We start from the raw sequence: 14,720 nt of genomic DNA, 5'->3' as shown, positions 1-14,720 counted from the left end.
TATAGACATGATTGATACTCCTTCTGATAGGTTTTTAAATGCACTCTCCCCAGAGGAGCCTGGCGGCTCAGTCAGTTAAGCATTGACTTGATCTCAGAGTCCTGAGTTCAAGCCCCAGGTTGGCCCGGTCGATGGGTGTGGAGCCTACTTAACATAAATAAATAAATAAATAATCCCTGTCCCCTATGCCACATGCCTCACCCGCTCCCTGTTAGGGAGCGTCCTGTCTGTCCTGTCCCTTTCCTGTAACCTACAGTGGCCCTCTCTGATTCTGCACCAGTTCCTCTTTCTAGAATCCTCTTTACTCCTAGGCGGGTGCTGGGATGGCTTTGGATATCCGCCTAGGTTTTGAGCTCAGCTTCTTGTTTCCTAACCTTGGGCAAGTTAATTAAATTCTAGGAGCCTACCGTGTGTTCCCCAAATTACAGAGCCAACCTTTCCCGGATTACCGAAGGGATTAAGGAGATAACTCAGGTAAAAAAAAAAAAAAACTTTTGGCTCTTGGTTGGTACTCCAGGAAAGGCGCAGGGAGCCCCAGGACGGCTTGACCTGATTTTTCTCCGCACCAGGCAGGTAGGGCGGTAGGAGGCAGGTCCTACAAACTGCAGGGGCGCCGCCCTCCCCACCTCATTCCCAGACCCTTGATTTCCCTGGGAAAGTGGAGTGGTGGCCGCCCTGGCCAGGGGCTTTCCCTCCTCAGCGTCTGAAGGGGGCGCTATTGTGTATTAAATCCTCTTCTCGCCCCTCCTCTGAGCAAGGAGCAGATTAGCGAGTCCCCACTTTCGGGTGGGGGTGGGGAAGGAGCTGGTACCGATCCTGCCCGGCTGGGGGGAGACCCGAGGGAAGGAAGCCTCAGTGGAGACCCACGCAGCCCTAGAGCCCTCCCCGTCCCCCAGGTGCCCGGCAGGGGTGGGGTCGTTGCAGAGCAGGGCTCACCACTACCCACCCCCCCATCACACACCCCTCCACGCGTGTTCACAAGCACATAGTGTCACTCTCAGTCTGGGTCTCACGCTGAGACCCCGTGTCCACACAGGTCAGCAGTCGTGTTGCGTGTCTAGACATTTACACCCTCATTCCCCCACCCCCACCCCGCCCCAGGTCTTGGTTACACACCAGCTGCTGTTCCAGATCTCACCCTCCCATTTGCCTCCCGCCCAGGCAAACGCAGGATGGCGTGCATTCACCCCTCTGTTCCCAGGTGGCCACATGGCCACCCCTCCTCCCCAGGGCACACAAGCCTCGGGTCGGATGCGGTAGGTTCACAGGAAAACGCTCAAGGGACCCTTCCGCTAGCCTTCTAGGGGAAGCCAGCTCCAGCTCGCTGGCAAGCTTATTCGGGAGCCTAGGCCTGCGAGCTCACACTCGGGCAGATAACCCTGGACCTATTTCGTATCCACAGGCTTGGACTTCCTTCCCTTTCATACCTCAGGCCAGAAACTGGGCTCTTTCGGGTCAGCAGAGGACCGAAATGGGCTGGATTCCGCTCTGGGGTGGGAAGGAGGAGAGGGAGAAGACAGTTTATTAAGCGCACAGAAGTCCCAGATCAACTCTGCGTTAACTACTGTCCCAGGGGAGAGCGAGGAGCCGGCCTTCCACGGCAGGCACCGGCCCGCGAAGGTTCCTCCGGCCGGTGTGCAGGGCTGGTGGCACCGGCCGCCTAGACCCGGTGGGAGAGGCTTCTAGAGCCGAGCAAATTGGAGAGGCGGCGGTGTGGGAGAGATGGCGACGCGTCTGCGTAGGCGGTTGGCTGAAGCAGCCGGTCTTCGAAGGCCTGGGGGCCTCTGGTTGCACAAACCGAGCAGAACTCCCAGTTCAAAGGAGGCCCCCCGCAATCCCTGCGCCTTCTGCCCTGGGGTGGGCTCCACGGCCCCTTCCACGCAGCAGTGTCGCTTCCTCGCTTGTTACGGGGCGTCACCCCCAGTTCACGGGAGCCCAGCGAGCGGCCCTCTGCCAGGAGCGGCCCCGGCGTGGGGAAGCTCTGCTCGCGACGCCGCCGCCCGCGAGTCCAGGCCCGGAGCTCTGCGGGGAAGCTCAGTGAACGACCCAGAAGCGTCCGGACTGTGCGCCCGGACGGCAAAGGACACTCAGGCAGCGGACGCCGAGTTGGGTTGCAAACCAGAAATGCGAAACGGACGAGAGACGGACGCTCATTTTGAAGCCCGGCGGGCCGTCGGGAGGAAGCCGCAGCGTGCGCCCGCCGTCTGCTTCCGACCGGTCCGCAGCTTCGCGCCTCCGGCCGGCTCAGGCCGGGACTCCGCGGGCCGAGGGAGCTGCGGGCCCGACCGCCCGAAGAATTCCGCCAACTCGGCCGTTCCCTCCGCAGCGAGTCCCTGCGCTACGGCCCGGCTCGGTCCTGGGCTGCGGCGGGTGTCCCGGGAGGCGGCGCCCGGGGGGGCGGTGGCCGAGAAGCGCTCGGGTTCTACTCCTGCGCTCCAGCCGCGCAAGTCCCAGGCGGCACGGGCCTCTCGAGACCGAGAGGGCGCGGCTCCCTAGTTTTTTCTGCGGGCTCCCGACCCTCCCCCCGACTCTCCTCCAGTATTGATGGGAAAGGGGCGCCGAGCCGTGCCCGGTCCCGCCCCTCTCAGGGACCCGGGGCGTCAGATTTCCCTCCTGTGAGTTTGGGGCAGAGACTTCAAAGCAGCTCTCCACCGGCCCTGACCCGCCACCGCGCCTCGGCTCCCGGGAGCCGGACCCACCCGGCCGCAGAAAGGTAAGTGCTTGGAAACCGTGGGAAGACTGCGGTCCCTCGGGTCAGGATTCTTCCCGTGGCCAGTAGGACAAGGGCCAGGGCTCTACGGTCCAACCTGGAAGGAGAAAGGCGCACTCTCCCCGTGGCTCTCGGATGCAAATAAGCGCCGCCCAGAGCCTCCTTGTCTCCAGTCCCACCTGTGTCCTGCGCCTCTCAGGGCAAGGTGGAGAGAGAAGGCCAGGTGCTGTTATGTTTTAGTTGGGGAGAAAGCACAGCTGCACGCGTGTGGCTGGGAAGCTGGCCCGCAGCGTGCTGGGAGGGTCCTCACGGTGAATCGTGAGTGCTGCTGCCTCCTCGTCGCATTCCTGGGAAGGGCAGGAATCCTGGGGGGAAGGGAAGAGCCAACCCCAGCCCTGACTGCTTCTCTCCAGAGAGCTAAACTTTACCTGCATCTCTGCCTTTATGGCCCTTGGATGTAGGAGTAGGGGGGTAGGAGTGCTCAGTGCCCGGATCTCTGGGCTGCAGGCTTGGCAGCTATCAGTAGCCACACCAGTTGTCCTGATAAATGGGCCTTCTTAGCGACCAGAGTCCACAAAAGAGACCTGTAGGAAACATCATCTCTCCAGCCAGTACAGGACAGAAGCCTGTCTCACCCACATAAGGTTCGAAGAAGACTTGTCAACCCTAGCCTGCGGAGATTACTCCCCTTCCTTGAACCCTTGATTTTCAACATGCCCATCAGTGTCGAAGTCTGGGTTCAGCTAACTCAAGAGAAAAATTCCCTTATTGCAGGGATGCTAGGATAGGCAAGAAGGCTGAAGTATTAAGGAAAATCCATTTTAGGAAACACCACAGGGTCAAAGGGCAGGAAACCCTAGTTAGGACACTGCTGCGGACACCTGGTCACTAGACTCTCGGCTTGGGCATCCCTGTGTGTCATTTCTTGTCTCCTTCCATCATTGCTACCTTTACTCCCTCAAGTTTCCAAGCGTTGTGTGGGATCATTTGATTGGCTAAATCTAGGACACATGTCCGGGCACCAGCTGGCAGAGATGGGGAGAGAACGTAGTCCCTTAGGTTTCTAAATGAAAAGCAAAAACTGAGGGACGCCTGGGTGGCTCAGTTGGTTAAGCGTCTGCCTTCAGCTCAGGTCATGATCCCAGGGTCCTGGGATCGAGTCCCTCATCGGGCACCTTGCTGGGGGTGGGAGGGAGTCTGCTTCTCCCTCTGCCTGCTGCTCCCCCTGCTTGTGCACGTGTTTTCTCTCTCTCTCTCTCTCTCTGTATGTCAAGCAAATAAATAAAATCTTAAAAAAAAATGAAAAGCAAAAATGCCCTCACCAATATTTACCTCATTTGGGGACTATCTCCCCCAATCAGGGAGAGTGTTCAGATGCTAGGTTTAAAAAGAAGAAAATGATAATGTCACGGGGCGCCTGGGTGGCTCAGTCAGCTAAGTGTCTACCTTCAACTCAGGTCATGATCTCTGGGTCCTGGGATGGAGCCCAAACCCAGAGTGGGTCTCCCTGCTCAGTAGAGTCTGCTTCTCCCTCTGTGCCTCCCTGTACTCATGTTCTCTCCTGCTCACTCTGCGCTCTCTCTCTCAAATAAATAAATAATCTTTTAAAAAAGAAAATGATGTCACTACAGTCCATCCCCTGTGGCTTAACATCCACATATGCTTTTCTTTCTGAATTTACAGTCCCCCCCCCAAAATGCTCCCATCCAGCATATGCTGTTATCACTCACACAGACGCTATTCAACTTGACCCCCAAGGAGAAAATCCAGACCTCATTAGCTCTAGGCTCAGGCCAGGATCTTTGTTTATTTCCCTTCTAGTTCCGTTGGAATCCTGTCTCAGTCTTCTGCAACCTGTGGACCAGACCAAATTATAAGGTTAATCACCACTGTACATAATAATACAACAGCAAGGGAATAAAAGCTGGAAAAATTCAAATAAGTTGAAATATACAAGCATCTATCATGATAAAGGTTAGGAGGTGAAAGCCCCTAACTTTCTTTCTGCAATATGAGATTCTGTTCTATATTCATGACATCCTCCTCCCTTTTCTATGCCATGTTTCTTTTGCCTTCAACTAGCATGTGAGCAGGTTTGTGTTCTCTACTCAGGGAAGAAGCAATCCTTTGTTCCTGAGGATCTGAGTCCTTGACGATTCTGCCTGTGAAGGCTCTGGTAGCCTTCCATTAACTTTTACCACTGGACATAATAGCACTGGGAGGCATCCCACGGGAGCCCCCTTGATTCCATGAATGTTTCTTGTTGCCTATTGTGTACAGTAAAAATCCTACTAGATCTTGATATTCAGAATTAGTCACCTTGGCCAATCCCACTATCCCCCTTTAACCTGTCCATCCATTGACAAGAGCAATCAGAAGTGACCAGGCGGCAATTTCTCCTGATGCAGTAAAAATGTTGTTTCTCCTGGTGGGAACTTTCTTCCCTCCAGGACTCTCTAACCTTAATCCAGCAGAAACAAGAGTCACGGGAAATGAGGGGGTATTGGATACTTGTAGAAAGTGCCACCCCTCTTTCTGGACCCATATGATTGGGCTCTGGGAGAAATAACATCCTGATATCAATCACTAGTTCAAAGCATATACCCCTCCTTGAAGTACTACACCCCCCCACCACAAAATTCTAAGTTGTTCTAAAAAGACTCCAAAAGCACACTGGCTCAAACAAGATAAAAGTTTATTTTTGTCTTACAACTAGGGAAGAAAGAGAGCTCTGCTCTGTAAACACATCTAGAGACTCAGGCTAATGAGAAAACTCTGCCAGCCTCAACAGGTGCCTTCCAAAGTTGTCCATCCTGGCCAGTAGGAAGGAAAGGGTGTGGCAACTCCAAGACAAGCTCTTTAAGAAGATGACTTGAAAGCTGTACCTTTCAATTCCATCCACATTCCATGGAGGAGAATCAATGCGGAGAGTATAGGACATGTAGTCCCTGGATGGACACCCATATGCTCAGGAGAAAGGGAGAAGGTTTGAGGGGACAAGCTGTAGGCTTTACTACACCATTCCATGGATCTACAAAGTCAGCTGCTTCTGGCTGATGGGATACAGAAGTAAGGTCAGGGAATCTCACGGACATTAGCTTGTTGTTTTGTTGTTTTTAAGTGCAAAACAAATTCTTGTTAAGAAGCAATGGTGTGTGGGAAATCAGATAGTTATAAGGCATAGAGTAAATCCGTGGATGAGAGTATGGGCAGAAGCTTGATCCTCAGTGACGGTATATCCAAACCCTCCACTAGATAGCGCCCTGGTCTCCCTGGGGTTTTAGAACAGTGTGGGGGACTTGGGGTTGATGACTGCTGCTGGCGAATCGGGCATTTTGCAGTGAGGGTAGCCAGATTCGCTTTCGTGAGATGTTGAGCTCATACAGAGCTTTCATCTCCACCTTGGGGCCATCTGTTCCAAAGCAGGCCCTGGGATTCCCTGGGAAAGGAGACTGAGATCCGGGGAAGGTGGGGGCTATCTCCTCTTGATGATTTTTTTTAAAAGATTGTATTTATTTATTTGACAGAGATCACAAGTAGAGAGGCAGACAGAGAGACAGGAAGGGAAGCAGGCTCCCTGCTGAGCAGAGAGCCCAATGCGGGGCTTGATCCCAGGACCCTGAGATCATGACCTGAGCCAAAGGCAGAGGCTTAATCCACTGAGCCTCCCAGGTGCCCCAGGATGTAGCTTTTTTAAAAAAATATTTTTTTAAAAGATTTTATTTATTTATTTGTCAGAGAGAGAGAGAGCGCGCACAAGCAGAGAGGGAACAGCAGACAGAGGGAGAAGCAGGCTCCCCACTGAGCAGGGAGCCCAACTTGAGACTCAATCCCAGGACCCTGAGATCATGACCTGAGCTGAAGGCAGACGCTCAACTGACTGAGGCACCCAGGAGTCCCTAAAGATTTATTTATTTATTTGTGGGGGGGCAAAGGGAGAGAGATAATCTCAAGCAGACTCCCCACTGAGCATGGAGCCTGGCACCGGGTTCAATCTCACGACCCTGAGGTCATAACCTGAGCCAAAATCAAGAGTCTGGTGCTCAGACTGAGCCACCCCCGTGACCCAATGCAGCTTTGGTCTACTATTTTGGTAGCAAGCAAGAGTTCTTGGGGCTTCTGTTTTGCCTTCCCAACTACTGGATTCCCAAAGTGTATTTTTTGCTAGTTCCTGAGCATAAAAAAGGAGGATAGTTATGGAATGGGTTTGCAATCCCACCGGCCCATGGCAAGGCAGGTTGAGTGAAAAAATTATCTCATGACCCCCATAAACCTCCACTCTGGTTGATGGATCACAGGGACACTTGTGTTAGCTGAAAGCCAGTGGCTAATAACCTCTCAAAGGGTAAATGTTTCTTACTCTAGGTCTTAATTTCCCTGAGAATAGTTGAGGCTTCCTTGAAGGAAGGTTGATAGGAGAATTCAATATAGTTCTGTGGTCAAGAGCACAGATCTGGAGCGGACCTGAGTTTGAAATTTCTCTGTGTCTTAGTTTCTTAAACTGTGGAATGGGTGCCCTACTTTATTGGGTAGATTACCCCCCTATAGTCAAGTTTGAGATATAATTTATACATAATAAAGTTTGCCCTTTTTATGGGCTCTGTGAGTTTTGACAAATGTACCCATTTGTGTAACCACTGCAGAGGCTCACAAATTATAATAGTATAGTGTGGTGAATGCCCCTGTTGGTGAAACCAGTAAGAGGTGTTCCCAAACTAGCCTGGGAGGGGCAACCAGGGAAGACTTCCTATAGGAGGTGATCTTTCAGCTGGGTGCTCATGGCTGAGGAGGAGTTCGTACAACCAAGATACAGAACATTTTCATCACCCTTCCTCCCCCCCCCAACCAAATTCCCTCATACCCCTTTGTAGGCAGTCTCTCCCTCATCCCTAGCTCCTGGTTATCCTGTACCATCTAATCTGCCTTCTGTTCCTATTGTTTGCCTTTTCCAGAATGTCATGTAAATGGAATCATACTGCGTGTAGCCTTTTGAGTCTAGCTTTTTTCACTTAACATGATGCAGTGAAGGTTCATCCATATTCTTGCATGTATCAGTGGTTCATTACCTTTCGTTGCTACGTAGTATTATGTTGTGTGGATGTACCACGGTTTGGGTATCTGTTCACCAGTCGAAGGACATTAGGGTTATTTCCAGCTTTTGGCAGTTATGAATAAAGTCAATATAAACATTCATATTTAGGGTTTATATGAATATAAATTTTCTTTTTCTTGGGTAAATACTCAGAAGGGAAGATTGCTGGGTCATAGAGTAATTATGCTTGTATGTATGTATGTATGTTTGTATAGCTTTATAAGAAACTGCCACACTGTTTTCCAAAATGCCTGTGCCATTTTGCCATTCCGTGAGCAGTGAATGAGAGTTCTGGTTACTCAATATTCTGGTCTATACTTGGTATGTTCAGTTTAAAATTTTTTAACCTTTATTTATTTGTAAAGATTTTTGTTTTTAATTTAAGAGAGAGAGATTGAGCACGAGCAGGAGGGAGGGGCAGAGGGAAAGGGAGAAGCAGACTCCCCACTGAGCAGGGAGCCCGATATGGGGCTTGATCCCAGGACCCAGAGATCATGACCTGAGCCAAAGGCAGACACTTAACCAACTGAACCACCCAGGTGCCCCTTAACCATTTTTTAAAAAAGATTTTATTTTATTTATTTAACAGAGAGAGAGATCACAAGTAGGCAGAGAGGCAGGCAGAGAGAGAGGGGGAAGCAGCCTCCCTGCTGAGCAGAGAGTCCAATGTGGGGCTTGATTCCAGGGCCCTGAGATCATGACCTGAGCTGAAGGCAGAGGCCTAACCCACTGAGCCACCCAGGCACCCACCCCTTAACCATTTTAGATTAATGATATCTTATTGTAGTTTTAATTTATATTACCCTAATGTTAATTATGTTAATCATCTTTCCTAATGTCTGTTTGGTAAAGTGTCTCTTCAAATCATTTGCTGACTTAAAAATTGAATTGCTTACTTTCTTTTTATTGAGTTTTGAGAGCTCTTTATATATTCTGGATACAAATTCTTGATCAAATATATGTTTTGCAAATATTTACCTCCAGTCTGTGGTTTATTTTTTAATTTTCTGAGCAGTGTTTATTGAAGAGCAGAAGTTTAAAATTTTTTATGAAGTCTATCAGTTTTTTCTTTTATGGATAGTGCTTTTGTAGTCATAACTGAGAAAACTTTGGCTAACCCAAATTTATAAAGATTTTCTTCTGCTTCTTCTAAGTGTTTTATAGTTTTAAATTCTATATTTAGATTGATAATCCATTTTGAGTTAATTTTTGTATCTGCTGCAAGGTATTCATTACCTTTTCTTGGTGTATGAATTATAGGGAAGTTTCGAGGATTAAATGAACTAATACATGTAAAGCACTTGCAATGGTGCTTGGTTCATAATTAGTAGTAGCTATAATTATTTTTTAAAGATTTTATTTATTTATGACAGAGAGAGAAAGCGAGAGCAGGAACACAAGCACAGGGGAGCTTGAGAGGGAGAAGCAGGCTCCCCACTGAGCAGGGAGCCCGATGTGGGGCTCCACCCCGGGATGCTGGGATCATGCCTGAGCCAAAGGTAGACGCTTAACAACTGAGCCACCCAGGTGTCTTGGTAGCTGTAATTATTAAAGAACATTATTGTGCTGTTATTACAGAATTCCTCATTACAAATGTTTAATTTCCTTTTTACTTAAGGGGCTTTGGGTCTGTAAAAGGACTCAGGTCTGGGAATTGAAAGAGATGCCCACATTCTGTATTACTGGGGGCTTACTCTCTATTGTCATTCCTTACTCACTTACTCTTTAAGTAACAGAGACCTAAAATAACAGAGCCTTAAACAAGGTAGGAGTTTATTTCTCTCTTATGTGACAATCCAAATGTAGGCTGTCCAGGGGCTGGTAGGATGTCTCTATTTCACAAGGTCATTCAGGGATCTAGGCTTCTTTTTAGCTAGTTTTCTCACCATCACTAGAATATTGCCCTGGCCCACATTCCAAAATGTCTCATAACCACTTCTGTATTCTGAGCAGCAAGCTGGAGAAAGAGGAGGAAGAAAGATATAACCTCTACCTTTAAAGACACAACCTGGAAATTATACATGTTGCTGTCACTCACATCCTATTGGTTGGAGCTTAGTCACATGGCCATACCTAGCTGCAAGGGATGCTGGTAAATGTAGTCTTTATTCTTGGTAGCCCTTCGTTCCGCTGAAAATCAGAGGTCCTATTTCTTTCTTTTTTTTTTTTTTTTTTGTCAGAGAGAGTGAGCACAGGCAGACAGAGTGGCAGGCAGAGGCAGAGGGAGAAGCAGGCTCCCTGCTGAGCAAGGAGCCTGATGTGGGACTCGATCCCAGGACGCTGGGATCATGACCTGAGCCAAAGGCAGCTGCTTAACCAACTGAGCCACCCAGGCGTCCCAGAGGTCCTATTTCTAAAAGAGAGAAGGGGAAAATAGATATTGGGAAACAATTTGTAGTTTTGACACAGTTACTCAACTCAAACTTCTTTTTTTTTTTTTAATATTTTACTCATTCATTTGAAAGATGAAAAGTAGGCAGAGAGGCAGGCAGAGAGAGAGAGGAAGAGAAGCAGGCTCCCCACTGAGCAGAGAGCCCGACACGGACTCGATTCCAGGACCCTGAGATCATGACCTGAGCGGAAGGCAGAGGCTTAACCCACTGAGCCCCCCAGGTGCCCCTCAACTCAAACTTCTACTCACCATTTTTTACCATTGAAAAAATCCTGATCAAATGGCACCTTAATGGGCTATTTTAGTTTCAGGAACTTAATTAGAAGAAGCAAAAATAATTATAATGCTCAAGGACCTCTGCTGCCTAATGTGCTATTTACATTTGTCTCTGCTACTTAAGTGCTGCTACTTGCTATAAAGCATATAGAGTTTGGGTTGTCTGGGTGACTCAGCCGGTTGAGCCTCTGACACTTGATTTTGGCTCAGGTCAAAATCTCAGGGTCATGAGATCGAGCCCCATGTTGAGCTCTGTGCTGGGCATGGAGCCTGCTTGAGATCCTCTCTTTCCCTCTCCCCTTCTCCCCCTCTAAAAAGTAAAAATAAATAAAGCATACAATTCATTTTCTTTGAAACAGAGAGCCACTCACCATCTCTCAGTAGCATCTCTAACCTACAGAGAACGGCTTACTAAAGTGCTTCTGTTATTTCCTTCACCAAAGCACTTTCCAAGTTCTCTGAGAATGAAACATCAGGGACCCTTTCCAGGGACACAATGTTTGGGTGGTCAAGTTGCACAGGATAAGTCTTCTCCAATGTGCCTATCTTCATATATCTTCAGATTCCTGTGAGGCTCCACTGCTTTTGACATTGTAATGTAAATTCAATATGAATTTGTTGATGTATGCATACTTATCCAAGATCCTGAATTTGGTGTTCTAGTTTGGGCAGGTGGGAGTCCAGGTTTGTCAACGACATGCTCCTTCAAACAGAACCATCCCCCCAAATTGGCAAGCTGAGATTTGACATGTCTAAAGAAAATGTTGGGTAGGACTGGTGGAGCTTGAGAATAAATGATGTCCTCTTGCAAGGTAACTCCAGAAGAGGTCACATCATCAGCCGAGGGAAAGGCATTGCCAGACAGTGGAGAGGAGCTGCTTCAGCTGGTGAGGGACGCTCAGTGATCATTGAGGATTTCCTCTAAATGTCTCTTACATAGCCCTATTCCAATTCTTAGGGATCCTGTTTTTCCTAATCAAATGTCCTAATTTTATAAGACTATGATTTGTCTAACATTATAGTTCAAGAACCAATAGGATCAAATTCTCAGATTGGTTTTCGTTTATGTCAGTCCTGTTGATACAAGAAATAAGGTATGTTTTCCAGGAAGGATAGAAAGTCCATGGGTTTAAGTTAGTATTTTGAGCCATTATCCAACTTTTAGAAGCTGTTCTGAGGTTTTAGAAGCAGGCACTAAAGCAGGCACTTTCCCTATGGTCTCCTAAATCCTGTCCTCTGTGGATACTTCATTCTAGGTGATCACAGCAGTAATTTAATTAGTTGGTATGTACTGTATGGCATAGGCCACCGAATTCCCATTCCTGAATTCCAGTAGACCTATAGCGCTAACTAAGCCAAATAACTGATCCCCATTTCTCCCATTCTCCTTATAATCTTTCACCTGCCATCATTTGTCTGGTACCAGTTTATGTACTATTTACGGTTCTTGGCAGCAAGCACAAAAATTAACTTTGGCTACCTTAAATATAAAAGAATAAAGAGAGTTTTTGGAAAGAATTGGGTAGCTCAGGGCACCTGGGTGGCTCAGTGGGTTAAGCCTCTGCCTTCAGCTCAGGTTGTGGTCTTGGGGCCCTGGTATCAAGCCCCGAATCGGGCTCTCTGCTCAACAGAGAGCCTGCTTTCCCCCTACCCCCGCCCCCCGCCTGCCTCTTTGCTTACTTGTGATCTCTCTGTCAAATAAATAAATAAATAAAATCTTAAAAAAAAAAAAAAAAGAATTGGGTAGCTCAGGGATGCCTGGGGGGCCCAATCCACTGAGCAGCTACCTTTGGCTCAGGTCATGATCCCAGGGGCTGGGATCAAGTTCTGGGTCGGGCTTCTTGCTCAGCAGGGAGCCTGCTTCTCCCTCTGCCTGCCCTGCCTGCCGCTCTCCCCTGCTTGTGTGTGTCTCTCGATGTCTCTCTCTCTGACAAATAAATCAATAAATCTTAAAAAAAAAAAAGAGTTGGGTAACTCAAAGAATCCATATAAATGCCGAAGAACCAGTGTTCAAGAACTAGGAAGGCAAGAAATACAGCCAAGTTCAAACCACCAGAATATTCTGGCTGGAGTCCCCCCTGAACACTGATGTCTCCAATGCTACTGGTGTTGTGTTCCCAGCCCATGCTCCTACTTTGAATACGTTTTCACCTGTCCCTATATCTTTGAGTCATCCCAGGGAGTAGCATTAATCAGCTTGACTCGGGTCATGTGCCCACAGGCTGCAGATAGTGGGATGGAGAGAGAAATCTCTGGCCCCGTGTTTCTCTAGTGGCAGAAGAACTTCTGCCTTCTTCCAAGTCACACACAAAGGGGGGTTCCTCCCGAATTGGAATGTGTCCAGATGTGGACTAGCCAAGCACACATATACACACAGCTGTTCACTGTAGCTGCAGACTTCCTGGTTCTCCTTCTCCTCCATATGGCCAAGAACCCCCCCCCCCAAATGCAGCCTGTCCTTGCATTTAACCCATGTCACTGACAAACCCCAGGCCCAGAGCTACATCCCCACCACGTGCTTTCTCTTTCATCAGGCCACAGAGCCCTACTGCAGAAACTCACACAGGTAAATTCATGGGGTCCAGCTTTTGCTGAATCTCCCCAGGGCTTAGAAATCCTCTTATGTTAGATATCATACTATTTACCTCTGAAAAATAAGATTCTTTTCATATGTGGCTCAGATTAACAATAATTCTTTAATAGCATCTAATATCCACCCCACATTCAAACTGTTCCCCAAATCTTGGGAAGGTGATCTTTCCGTAAGGAAAATATGGTTACATTACTTCCTCCATTAAATTCTTTGAACACACCAGTATTGTAAAATAATGTAAATGCAAACAGTACAGAGTGGATGGGGTAAAAAGGAAGAGTGCCCCTCTCCCTCCTCTCCTTTCTCTTCTCTCCTCTCCCTTCTGGTCCAATCCAGCTCCTCAAGGGTTGATTTCTTGTGTGTTCTGTCAGTAAGTTTCCAGACATTCACAAGGAAGCAAGTGCATATACACGTATATCCTTAACACAGAATGCAAAGGGATCACACCACACACACTCTCATGTGACTTGCTTTATTCATTTGATAACCTATCTTGGACATCTTTCCACATCAGCAAAAATTTTTTTAAAAAGGTGTTTCAGTGGTTCCTGTCTCCCTGTCTCACTGGAGTGCCAGCTTTCCAAATAGCACGCAGTTCACTCAGAGCCCCACACCCTCTCCTAACCGCTGTGGCCATGTACATGCCATTTCCTCTTCTGGAATGTCTTCTCTTTCTTGGGTCCCAGTAAACTCTTACCCTCTGCAAAGCCTCCCCTGCCACTGGGAAAGAAATAGGCTTTCTTCCCAGTTCCCAAGATGCCCTTGGTGTTCTTCGCTCATCACACTCATCATGAGGTTCTGTGAGTGCTTATTTACTTGTCTTTTGCTCCCAGGAGACCATAAGCTCCAGAGGCCATTCTCTGAGTTATAACTGACTCTGTCCCAGTGCCTGTCTCAGGGCTGAGTCAGAAATGGTGCTTAATAATAGTTATTCCCGGGCTTCTTCTCCCATCCATGGAGATCAAGAACATCTTAGGGTAATAGAAATGCAGGGCCACTGCCCCTCCCCCATCGTTCCATCAGCAGGATACTAGGAGATAGGACCTGGAGAGGACCGAGGATTGAGATTCTCCAAAGCTGGCTGGCATTGAGAGGAATCCTTTGAGTGACAATAAGCCAAGATTCCTGTTTGGGGGCTCTCCTAATTAGGGCCTCCTTGTGTGAAGGCAGAAATTTTGGTAAGAATAGTTGGGGACAGGTGCCTGGGTGGCTCAGTGGGTTAAGCCTCTGCCTTCGGCTCAGGTCATGATCTCAGGGTCCTGGGATCAAGCCCCACATTGGGCTCTCTGCTCAGCAGGAAGCCTATTTACACCCCTCCCCACTCTGCCTACCTCTCTACCTACTTGTGATCCCTCTCTCTCTGTCAAATAAATAAATAAAATCTTAAAAAAAATAAAAGAATAGTTGGGGACTTGGGTAACAATGACCCCAAGCCCACCAGGCTGACCTTGGCATTTCAAGGACAGGCAGAGTGAGAATTACTGAACATTGGTTGTACCCAGAGAAAAAGGCCACGTTTCACAAAAACAAACAAGACATCTTTACAGTCGGTGGGATAGGGAGGGTCCTTCTTCCCTGAGCTAATTAGGCTGGGACTAAAGTGGAGGGGGATTATGGGTATGGGCTAGCTGGATTCAGTCCATGAATTTCTGGGAGG

Source organism: Martes martes (genome assembly GCF_963455335.1).
Source record: "Martes martes genome assembly, chromosome: 14".
In the NCBI taxonomy this organism is placed as follows: domain Eukaryota; kingdom Metazoa; phylum Chordata; class Mammalia; order Carnivora; family Mustelidae; genus Martes; species Martes martes.
The sequence above is the reverse complement of the archived record's forward strand: the minus strand, read 5'-3'. Positions refer to the sequence as shown.